Source organism: Onychomys torridus, chromosome 3 (assembly GCF_903995425.1).
Source record: "Onychomys torridus chromosome 3, mOncTor1.1, whole genome shotgun sequence".
Classification (NCBI taxonomy): domain Eukaryota; kingdom Metazoa; phylum Chordata; class Mammalia; order Rodentia; family Cricetidae; genus Onychomys; species Onychomys torridus.
The window spans coordinates 9,286,926-9,298,454 of NC_050445.1; the positions used below are offsets into that span (position 1 = coordinate 9,286,926).

Below are 11,529 nucleotides of genomic sequence, written 5' to 3' on the forward strand. Positions count from 1 at the left end.
CACACTGCCTCCCAGACCCAGCATGCTCTGTGCGGTTCTACCCCCCACCCTTCGCCTGAGCATCTCTTTCCTCTGCTTGCTCGGTGTTCTGCTCTACATCCCAGGAAAGTGTTGCCTGCCCTGAGTTTCAGTTGGACCTGTTTGTTGTCTTTAGAGCTTCGTTGTTTTCCCCCACAACTCAAGCGAGACTATCTTTTCTTAACTGCGTCCTGGACTTCAGGCCTCCAAAGCCCAGTTTCCCGGGCTTCCATCTGGGGTAGAGCTAACTCAGCTGTCTTTTACTACCCAGGGGGATTGGTTCTATCTAGGAAAGTATCCACCTCAGAAGATGCCAGTGTCTCAGGATGCTCAAGCCCTTTGTATAAAATGGTGCAGTATTTGCATATAACCTGCCCAATCCTTCCAAGTATCTATGTGCTTTCTTCATTCATTCATTCATTCATTCATTCATTCATTCATTTATTTGATCTTTTAAGGCAGGGTACCAGGTTGACTTTGAACTCACTATGCAGCTAAGACTAGGCTTGATTCTCTGATCTTTCTGCTTCTACCTCCCCACGGCTAGGATTACAAGTGTGTGTCACCATGTCCAGCTTCTCACATACTTTAAATCATCTCTGGAAGACTTACAATGCCAAATGCAGTTAAATGCCGTGGTAGTAGTTACATCATTTAGGGGGGAATGACGAGGGGAAAAGTCCGTGTATATCTAGTACAGATGCACTATGTAGCCCAAGATGGCCCTGAACTGGGTGTGAGCTGTCATACTTAGCTTCTTTCCAATTGTGTGTGCACACTGGTACATGTGTGTGGGTACATGCCAGAGGTCAACCTTGGGTCTTGTTCCTCAGGTGGCTGTCCAACTTGTATGTTGAGACTCAGTCACTCACTGGGATTTGGGGCCTATCAATTAGGTTAGATTAGCTGGCCACTGTGCCCCAGAAATCCTCCTGTGTCCACCTCCTCAGCACTGGGCTTACAGATGTATGCCGCTGTGACCTGATTTTTATGTGGATTCTGGGGATCAAACCCAGGTCCTTATGCTTGCCAAAAGACTGAGCTATCTTCCCAGGCTCTATTATCAACTATTTTTGGCATGTCATTGGTTGACTCTTTGATGCAGAACTCATGGTTTGGAAGTCAGACTCTATATGTAGTCTGCATTTCTTCTGAAAGCCAGAAGTGCTACAACAGTCCATGATGGTCAGGTAGTTAGGTTGTCCAGGAGCCAGACCATACTCTGGCAGGATATTACAGGTCTAGAGACAACCTGCAGCTTCAGAGGGTCCTGTCCCCTCTTTGGGTGGGGTGAGTTCCTTACTACATCTGCCTTAGTCTGACATCATTGGCTGAGCTGTGTCCACCATGAGCACTGCTCCAAAGTGATATTTTAAAATGTTCTTTCTGTGTGTGTGTGTGTGTGTGTGTGTGTGTGTGTGTGTGTTCACCTATGAAAGCAGCAAGAACCATTTTTTTTTTCAGTTTTATGTAGTCCAGGTTGATCTTGACTTTGATATATAGCTAGTGTGTCTACGTCCAGAGTGTTGGGATTAGAAGTGTACTTTGTGCATTGCAAGGGATCAAACCAGGGTTTTATATATGGTTGGCAAGCACTCTACTGATTGCATTATGCCCTAGTTGTAAGACACTTGTGGCTGTTGGTTAGTTTGGTCGTTCTTCTTCATTTATTTATTTGTTTGTTTGCTTGTTTGAGACAGGGTGTCACTATAGCCCTGGCTGTTGTAGAATTCACTATGTAAACTGGGCTGGCCTCAGACTCACAAAGATTCCCCACCTCTAAATACTGGGACTAAAGGTGTAGACTACCACACCAGGCTTCATTCATTCATTCTTGCATTTCTTTCTTTCTTTCTTTCTTTCTTTCTTTCTTTCTTTCTTTCTTTCTTTCTTTCTTTCTTTCTCTTTTAAAGATTTATCTATTTATTATGTATACATGCTTTGTCTGCATGTATGCTTGGATTCCAGATCTCATTATAGATCATGTGGTTGCTGGGAACAGAACTCAGGACCTCTGGAAGAGCAATCAGTGCTGTTAACCTCTGAGCCATCTCTCCAGCCCCCCCCCCCCCCCCCGTGTGTGTGTGTGTGTGTGTGTGTGTGTGTGTGTTTCTGAATGTGTGTGCAGTGATGCATGTACATGTGGATGTGAGGGTCAGGGGTCAACCTCAGGTGTTATTCCTCATGCACCTTCTACCTAGTTTTATGAGACAGGGTCTCTCACTTGGCCTGGAACTTGCCAATTAGGATAGACTGGCTGGCTGGTGAGCCACAGGGATTCTGTCTCTCCCCGAAATGCTGGGACTACAGGTTTGTGTCACCATGTCCTTGTGTCACCAAGCCCTAATCTAGGGATCAAACACATGTCCTTCTTTATGCTTGTGCAACACTCTGCCGGTTGAGGCATGTCCCCTAACCCCAATTTGTTCAGCTTTGTTCCTTTTCTGTGATCCAGGACCCAAGCTTAGGGAATGGTGACACCCATGTTTAGGGTGAGAACTCCTGCCTCAAGTAACCTAGTCAAGAGAATCCATCATAGGCTTGCCTGGAGGTTTGAATCCAGATCTTCATAATCAATATTAGCTGTCACACCAACTATATAAAGATAACGTATCAGTGATCTTGAAAACGTCCTCTCTGATAAATGACTATGGAATGATTATATCCTTAACAAATTAAAAAATGGCAATTCATTCAATGGGAAAGGGAAAAATAAAACATACTGCAAATAGATGGAGACACAGTGTTCAAAAGTTTAGCTTAGTTTTCTCAGTAAGAGATAATTTCAGAGAAGTGAGAGCCAGGGTATACTGTAGTATAACATCTGGCTGCTCATCAGCTGTCTGTTCATTCTGCACGTGGACCCAGAGTGCTGAGCTGTTAGCCTTCAGAGCACAGCCAGAGTTCCTGCACGTGGCTTCTAGGTACCTGCAGGCCCAAAGTCTTTCTCCAGTCTCCCTTCCTACTTTTCCCCAACTCCGGGGCACTTCTTGCTCCCTGTTTTGGACTTATTTTGGTGCCTCACTAGCTCTGTGCAATCTTGACCCCTGGGCTGTTCTAATACTGCCCCCCTGCTCCGATGGCTTTCATTGTTGAAGGGGGCTGATGTTTTCTTTTCCTTCAGGCTTCAGTTGGGGATCAAAAAGACTTCTGACAGCCTCATTTTAAAAAGGTGTTTTCATCCCCTTGATTGCCTCAAGTACTTTACACTCAAGGCCAGCGGGGGGCGCCAAGTCTGTAGAGTGTGGAGACTGGTTGTTGTTTAGTCAAGATCCCCTGATTGTGCATGTAAGGGTCAGATGCAGTGTCACTGATAGTTCTAGAATCTAGACCAGTGTTTGCATGAGCACTTTCCACTTGGTGCCCACAGATCGTAGCCATTACTAATTAATCATGAGATTGGCACGTGGATTAAGACCTACTTGCCATCTTTGTTCAGGATGCAGATGGCCAGTAGTGACATGCCAGCTCTATAGAGCTGGTGGTGCCAGCTTCAAGGTTTGGTCATTTTTTTTTTTTTTTTTTTAAGATTTGGGAAATGTATTCTCTCTTGTCAAAGCAGTGTTATTACCATAATAAATCTAGCAAGAGGAGAGAAGGGAGCGAGTGTCTCCCTTGTTAGTTAAATATGTTCCATTTGCACATTGGTTTGAATTCCCAGGAGAGCAGTACCTCAGCTGATGGATTGTCCCTATAAAAAGGCCTTGGCATTGGGCCACTCTAAAATTAAAATGAATTCAGACTCATTCATGCATGCAACTTTAATTTACAATTAAAATATTATGGTTACATATTTTAATAAGAATAATTAGACGGACCCAACTGAGTCTACCCTTGTGTTTAATGAGACAGAACCCAGAATTCAAATGGAAAGGCAGGTGGGTGTGACAGGGGACACATTTCAGACAGCATCTTTTGTGGAGTCAGGCATTTTTGCTCTTTTTATATTCTAATGCCCAGGAAAAGCAGTTTGGTTTCTCTGCAGCACTGAGGACCTTTGTCCCCTGCCTCAGGAAGCTTGTTTTCTGAAGGGGTGAAGGGGTGAAGGGGCTGTCCCCTTTGCAGGACACAGACTATGTCCTGGAGACTCACATCTTGTTCGTTACCCTGGGGCTGCTGCTCCCCCATGCAGGTGCTGGGTTTCTTCCTCAGTTGCTGCTGTGACTGGAACACCCCTCTTAGGGGCTGGGACTTGTCTTTGTGCCTGTGTATCTGTGTACAGCTTTGTATCCCCCTACTTCCTGGAGCATGATAGTTGTGGTCTCCCTTTAGAGGACCTGTGGGTTGAGACCCCCACTGGGGTCAACTATCAGATATCCTGCATACCAGATAATTACATGATGATTCATAACAGTAGCACTATTACAGTTATGAAATAGCAATGAAGTAATTTTATGGTTGGGGGTCAGTCAGCACATCATGAGGAGCTGCATTAAGGGGTTGAAGCATCTGGAAGGTTGAGACCCACAGCTTTAGAGACTTATACCTTAAAGATAAGGACTTTTCTTCTTCAGAGAGTCTGCACTTTATGTAGGGGAATAACAGCGGCTCTCCGGCAACCACCGGTTATTGACACTTAGTGAGTTCTCTCTATTTTTTTAAAGATTTATTTGTTTATTATATATACGGCATGTATTTCTGCAGGCCAGAAGAGGGAATCAGATCTCATTACAGATGGTTTTGAGCCACCATGTGGTTGCTGGGAATTGAACTTGGGACCTCTTGAAGAGCAGTCAGTGCTCTTAACCTCTGAGCCATCTCTCCAGCTCGAGTTCTGTATTTTTATCTTTCGGGTTTTTGAGATGGGGGTCTTACTACATAGTCCTGGCTGTCCTGGAACCTACTATGTAGACCAGGTTAGCCTTCAACTCATAGAGATCTACCTGCTTCTGCCTCCTGAGTGCTGGGATTAAGGGTGTGTACCACCGCTCCTGGCTTGAGTGAGTGGTTTTGGCAGGGAATAACCCAGGATAGGGCAAGCCTAAGTGACCCAAGGGAGTCATGTACCACCAGGACCCCAGCACTGAGTGTCTTAGTCAGGGTTCCTGTTGCTGCTATGAAACACCGTGACCGAAAAATAAGTTGGGGAGGAAAGGGTTTATTTGGCTCACACTTACTTCCACATTCACCACTAACAGCAGTCAAGACAGGATCGCAAAACAAGGCAGGATCCTGGAGGCAGGAGCTGATGCAGAGGCCATGGAGGGGAGCTGCTTACTGGCTTGCTTTCCCTAGCCTGCTCAGCCTGCTTTCTTAGAGAACCTAGGACTACCAGCCCAGGGATGGCACCACCCACCATGGTCTAGGCCCTCCCTCATTGATCACTAATTGAGAAAATGCCTTACAGGTGGGTCTCATGGAGACATTTCCTCAGCTGAGGCTCCTTCCTCTGATGACTCTAGCTTGTGTCAAGATGACATACAAAACCAGCCAGTCCACTGAGGGAGTGAATGGTGCTACAGAGATGGGAAGGACCTGCTGTCAATTTGGGTGAACAACTTCATGAATGGATGAATAGTGTTAATATGTTCAAGACACACTTAGCAGTGGAGACATTTGGGACTTGCTTTAGGATAGGGTGTTAAGTTTCTGATATATATATATATAGATATCTATATATATCAGGGTATTCGAGACAGGGTTTCTCTCTGTAGCTTTGGAGCCGAGGCTGGCCTTGAACTCACAGAGATCCACCTGCCTCTGCTTCTCAAGTGCTGGGATTACAGGCATGCGCCACCACTGCCCGGCTCTGTTTAAATTTTTGAGGCAAAGTCTCACCATGTAGGCCAGGCTAGCCCTGCCCTCACTGTTTAGCCTAGGGAGGCCTCAAATGCACAGTGATTGATCCTCTACCTGGGCCTCCCAAGTGCTGAGACTTAGCAAGGGTAGAGCAGGATCCCCAGCTTGTGTTTTTGTAGTGCCAGGACTGGAGAACATGTAGCACTCTACCACTGAGCCGCACCCTGCAGCCTGAAAACCCGGGGCTGTAGCTTTTGATCTTGGGCTACTGGTTGGAAACTGACTAAGGTTTGAATGAGCAAATGTCACTGAAAACTAGAGACTAGCTCCTGTGTCCCGTGATCTGAGCCCTCAGTACTCCCTTCTCTCTTCCTGTCCTGTTCCCTCCCTCTCCTCTTATTCTCAGCCACTGGCATTCTACCCAGTTACTGAGTTTTTCCTACCGAAGAGTAGTGCACTTTCTATGGCTGGAGAGATGGCTCAGTGGTTAAGAGCACCGACTGCTCTTCCAGAGGACCTGGGTTCAATTCCCAGCAACCACATGGTGGCTCACAACTGTCTAACCCCAGTCGTAGGGGACCCTAATGCCCTGCTGGTCTCCTGTCTGTCCCATGTGTGTATGTGGTGCACAGACATACATTCCGCCAAAAATAAATAAATAAAATAAAAAAATAACAGTACAGTTTCAGTAAGAAGAGGAAAGCAGCCTGGAATATTAATCCTTCCCCACACTGCAGGTTCTCTGGTGTTGGTATTCTGAGCCCATTTGTGTGACCATCACTTGAGGGGCTTTTCATCCTGTCATCCTCCCAAAGAAAGGTTTTATTTCCCTCTCCCAGATTTTAAAAGGTTTGTTCGCTGTAGAATATAAGCTCCAAGCCGGGCGGTGGTGGTGCATGCCTTTCATCCCAGCACTCGGGAGGCAGAGCCAGGCGGATCTCTGTGAGTTCGAGGCCAGCCTGGGCTACAGAGTGAGTTCCAGGACAGACACAAAGCTACACAGAGAAACCCTGTCTTGAAAAACAAAACAAAACAAAAAAAGAATATAAGCTCCAAGATAAAAGCACATGTGTGCGTGCATTTTCAGAAACGGAGATCGTATAGAATTTATAGTTTAACATCTCTCTCCTCCAGGCCAGCATTCTAATACATTTTAAGAACTACTTTGCCAGCTCCAACTAATTTAGAAATGATTATAAAACAATCAGCATAAATTTATCTTCACATTTATTAACAGATAAGAAACGGTACATTTATGATGGAAAGACCTGCCAGTCACTGCCTCAGCCAGGTAATCAAAGTAAACAGCAGTGAAGAATCCCAGTGGCAGCAGGTGCCTTGGATGTGATGAAAGATGGACCTGTATCTCCATGGTTTTCCTTCCAAACACCCAGAACCCCAGTCTGCTCCCGAGACACACACTGGATAAACCCTAACTGAGGAATGTCTACAAAGACTCACCAAGTTCTCAGAACTCTCAAGGTCATCAAAGACTAGGGACGTCTATGCAAGTGCCACAGGCCAAAAGGAGCCTAAGGAGACAGTGACCGAGCGTGGCATCCTGGGTGGGAGTGACAGTCACAGAAGAGACAGTATTTACCTCCTGGCAGATAATTCCACTGGAGGGGACACAGTGACAGCACACTGCAGCTCAGGGAACCACCAGAGTCCAGGCTTTGGACAAGAGGCAACCTGAGTTATAAATGCAGTCTGGCCTTGCTGGTCATCTGACTTTTGGACCAGTTGCTTAAGCTTTTCTCCTATCTGTGGAGTTGGGGTAATATTACCCAGCTGTTAGGGAAGAGGAGACAAGACAGACAGATAAGGCTGAACCTGGGGCAGGGGTCAGAGAGAAACAGTCCATGGAAATCAAAGAGTACCCAGTGATTGGATTTTCACAGACCTCACGGCCTGTTTTCTCACGGAGTGCCGGAAGGATCAGTTACTTTAAATTTTTAATTCTACTCCTGGCGTTTCCTTTCATAGTAGATACAGTCGTTAAGCCCAAGAAGTCATTAAAGTGTTTAATAAGGTTATTAAATTGACTAACAGCAGCTTTGGAAGCCATTTCCATAGGAAATCCATGTGATTCCAGGTATGGGACAGAGGGCTGTCCTCCGTGGCTGACAGCCTGTCAGCATCCCCGTGAAGGATGGTGGGCAGGTCGTGAGGGATGCGTCTAATTAAGAGATTATAGGTGAACCTCGACTGTCTGGGCATGCTGTTCCTAGCTGGAAGTGTGTTGAAACTTCACTAATTCCTACTAATTGCGGGGTGGGGGAGGAGAGGCCCATCTGAATTAAGGAATATTTTAAAATAAATGCGCTTTTATTACATTCAAGTACATATTTTAATTCCAACTCGGCTAGCAAATTGTTGCCCGGCACATGTCTTAGGGGACGAAGTTACTGAGGGTATCAGGATGATTTTCAATTATTTCTATGTAAATAGGCATTTCTGAAGTTCTTTAGGGTGCTTGAAGACAGTTTGTTCTCATAGATCTTAAGCATCGCTCCAGTCACCTTCTGCCATTAATTGGCACACCCTTGGAGGATGGGATGGGTAAATTAAGATAAACGTGAGGCCATCTATGAAATCCCTTACCAAATGATGAGTGGTGTCCAAGAGGAAGAGGTTTTTATTTCAGCTGATTTAGTTTCCCCCTCCCACCCCCGAAGGCGATTTGCTCATTCCTGCAGGCGCTTACGAATTGGTTGACTGTCAGAGGGCACACTGAGGGTGGCAGATATTCACGTCTTGAAAGCCAGCCCAAGTTGCTCATAGTAGGATCCAGGAGAGGAGGAGGCTCATGGGTTAGTGCGGTATCGTACTGAGAGCCAGGGAGCAAGTGGTGCTTTGAGGTCAGTCAAATAAGTCACGCAGGAAATCTGAGGAGTGCTGACTGGGATGTATTTGAAAAATGATTGGATTAGGGAGTAAAAAGAGAGCAAGAAAAAGGTTGGGGTAGGAAGTAGGAGAAAGGGGAAGAAAATGGCCTGGCTTTAGTAATCTAGGCAGGAAGGGCAGCTTGTTCCAGGGCGTGACTGAAAGCACACACAGTTGCGGCCCTGGAGCTCCCTGCCCAGTCTTAGGCAGCTGTCATGGAGTCTGCGCACCTCAGCAATGGCTACCACTTCTGTAACAGCTGGAAGGCTGAGCCTTATATGTCTCTTTAGGTTTGTGATCTCGGAAGCTCCGTCCTTTCCGGAGGGATGTTGCAGTGGGGAGGGCATCGGTACACAGAAGAAGGTTCCTTGGGAGGTTTGTCTGACAGAGTGGACCAGCGTGTGCTGGAGTGGGCAGTCAGAAGTCTGGGGTTGGGAACCAACACTGGCTGGGGCGGGTGGGGTGTTGTTTATTGTGTTGAGGGACAGAATGACGTGGGGACCATGGGCACTTGGTACTCTTGGGACTTCTGATGGGTCAGGCCGGAGGTTCGGTACAGTGCACAGATGCTTGGGCTGGAATGAAATGCTAGGGATCACCAGCCCTCGTGGGTGGTTTTGTGTGTGTGTGTGTGTGTGTGTGTGTGTGTGTGTGTGTGTGTGTAAAAGGTTGCCAGAAATGAATCTATCAGGGAACAGGAGCCTGGTATGGCTTGCAGAGAGGGGATGCAAGCTTACCACCCACAAGAGAACAGTGCTGTTGAGCACCCCAGCTATTCTAGGGAGAAAAGGGTCTATTTCATCCACGACTCCCAGATCACAGCCCATCACTGTGGGAAATTGAGGCAGGAGCTAAAGCGGAAGCCATGGAGGAATTGCTCACTGGCTTGTTCCCCTGTCTTTCCTCAGTGGTCCTTTCTAATCATCCTTGGTCCCTCTGCCCAGGGGTGGCTTCACCCGCAGTGGGCTGGGCCCTCCTACATCAGTCAATCAAGAAAATGTCCCACAGACATGCCTATAGGTCAGTTTCATGCCGACAATTCTGTAATAAGGTTTCCTCTCCTGCTGGCCCTGGTTTTTATCAACTTGATATAAACCAGCCAGCGAGAGCATCAGCCAGGCTAAAGACTTGTAGTGTTGAAAGAATAATGTAGAGACATAGTGCGTCAGTGAATTCTAGGTGCTCATTCAAAATGTGTTTCTGATGGCTGGGGACGGAGGCAGGCGGAGCTCTGTGAGTTCAAGGCCAGCCTGTTCTACAGAGCCAGTTCCAGGACAGCCAGGGCTGTTACACAGAGAAACCTTGTCCCAAAAAACAAACAAAATAACAACAACAAATGCATTTCTATATCTTGGTATGGTTTGGTATATTCACATGCCGGACTCTAGGCAAAGGTTAGTTTCCAGCCTGCTGGGGAGAGAGGCTTTCCCATAGCGTGTCACTGTGTCTCCCTTTGCACATGTTTGACTTGTGCAACCTTTACACCACTTTTTTTTTTTGGTTAAAGAATTCCACTATTAGGATATTTGTTACTAAATTCCTAAATCAATATTTTTTACTTTAAAAAAAAAATGGGGGGCTGGAGAGATGGCTCAGCGGTTAAGAGCACTGGCTGCTCTTCCAGAGGTCCTGAGTTCAATTCCCAGCAACCACATGGTGGCTCACAACCATCTATACTGAGGTCTGGCGCCCTCTCTAGCCTGCAGGGATACATGCAGGCGGAACACTGTATACATAATAAATAAATAAATCTTTAAAAAAAATGGTGTGTTGGGGGAGCTCAAGTCAGGATTTAGAGTTCAAAGCTAGTCTGGGTTATATAGTGAGATCCTGACTTGCAAGGAAGGAGGGGCCATTGATGATGATGATGATGATGATGATGATGATGATGATGATGATGATTGGAGACAAATCTCACTATGTGGACCACGTTGGCCTTGCATTTGAGGTGATGCTACTACCTCTTCCTCCTGAGTGCTGGTATTATGGGTGTGTATCATCAGGCCTGGATTAGATTTTTCTTATTTCTCCCCCCCCCTTTATTGAAAATCGTTTCTTTTCTCATACAGTATATCCTGTTTATAGTTTCTCCTTCCTCACTCACAAGGCCTGGATTAGATTTTCATAATGTCAGTGTCTGTGGGAAGGCTCCATGCTCTGAGTTGATAAAGCCTTCTCCCTGTGTGTGATTTATTTATATTTGTTTAGCTTTGATGGAGCGTTCCCTGATGTTTTCAGTGGTGTTTTGTTATTTGATCTCTCTAACAGCTGAAATATATTGGACAGACATTCTTCCCATTTCCAGAGGTGGAAAGTGAGGCTCAGTAAATTAATAATTTTAGGAGGTGGGTGAGCCAGAATTTATTTGTAGTTTTGTGACTAGAAATTCTGTCCAATGTTGATATGCCAGTAACTGAGCAACAGCAAAGAAGTAGGGTGAGAAAAACATTGATATACCGACTTTAGAACCACTTACCGGGTTACCATGGTGGATTACTTACTAGTATGCTGTGTGGTTGGGCATATGTGGCATTGTAGTAACAGTGGGACTTACAGTTCAGACATGCCAAGATCACACGTGTGTGCTGTGTTGACAGTATGTCTGCTTTTCCTTCCCATTCTTTGGCTGTGGGTTTGTTTTTGAGGCCGAGTCTCACCTTGTAGACCTGCTTGGTTTGGAACTCAGCATATGGCCCATGGGCTTTGAAATCACAGCAATCCTGCTTCTGCCTCCTGAGGGCTGGGATTGTAGGTATGAGCCACCCTAAGCAGCTTCCACTTTGTTTACGCTGTGTGAAGACCTACCATTTCAACAGCAGGCCATGTTTTCCATCTGCTGTGAACGTGTGACATCGAGTGGTTGGAAATAGTTGGTTTCTCTTTGAC

The 11,529-nt window shown here is 46.1% G+C and overlaps 1 protein-coding gene across 6 annotated transcripts in view; it reads left to right on the top strand.

The window, feature by feature from the left end:
• Snx10 (sorting nexin 10) overlaps positions 1 to 11,529 on the top strand; it is a 68,725-nt gene that overhangs the window by 37,768 nt on the left and 19,428 nt on the right. The gene's annotated exons all lie outside the window — the stretch shown is intronic.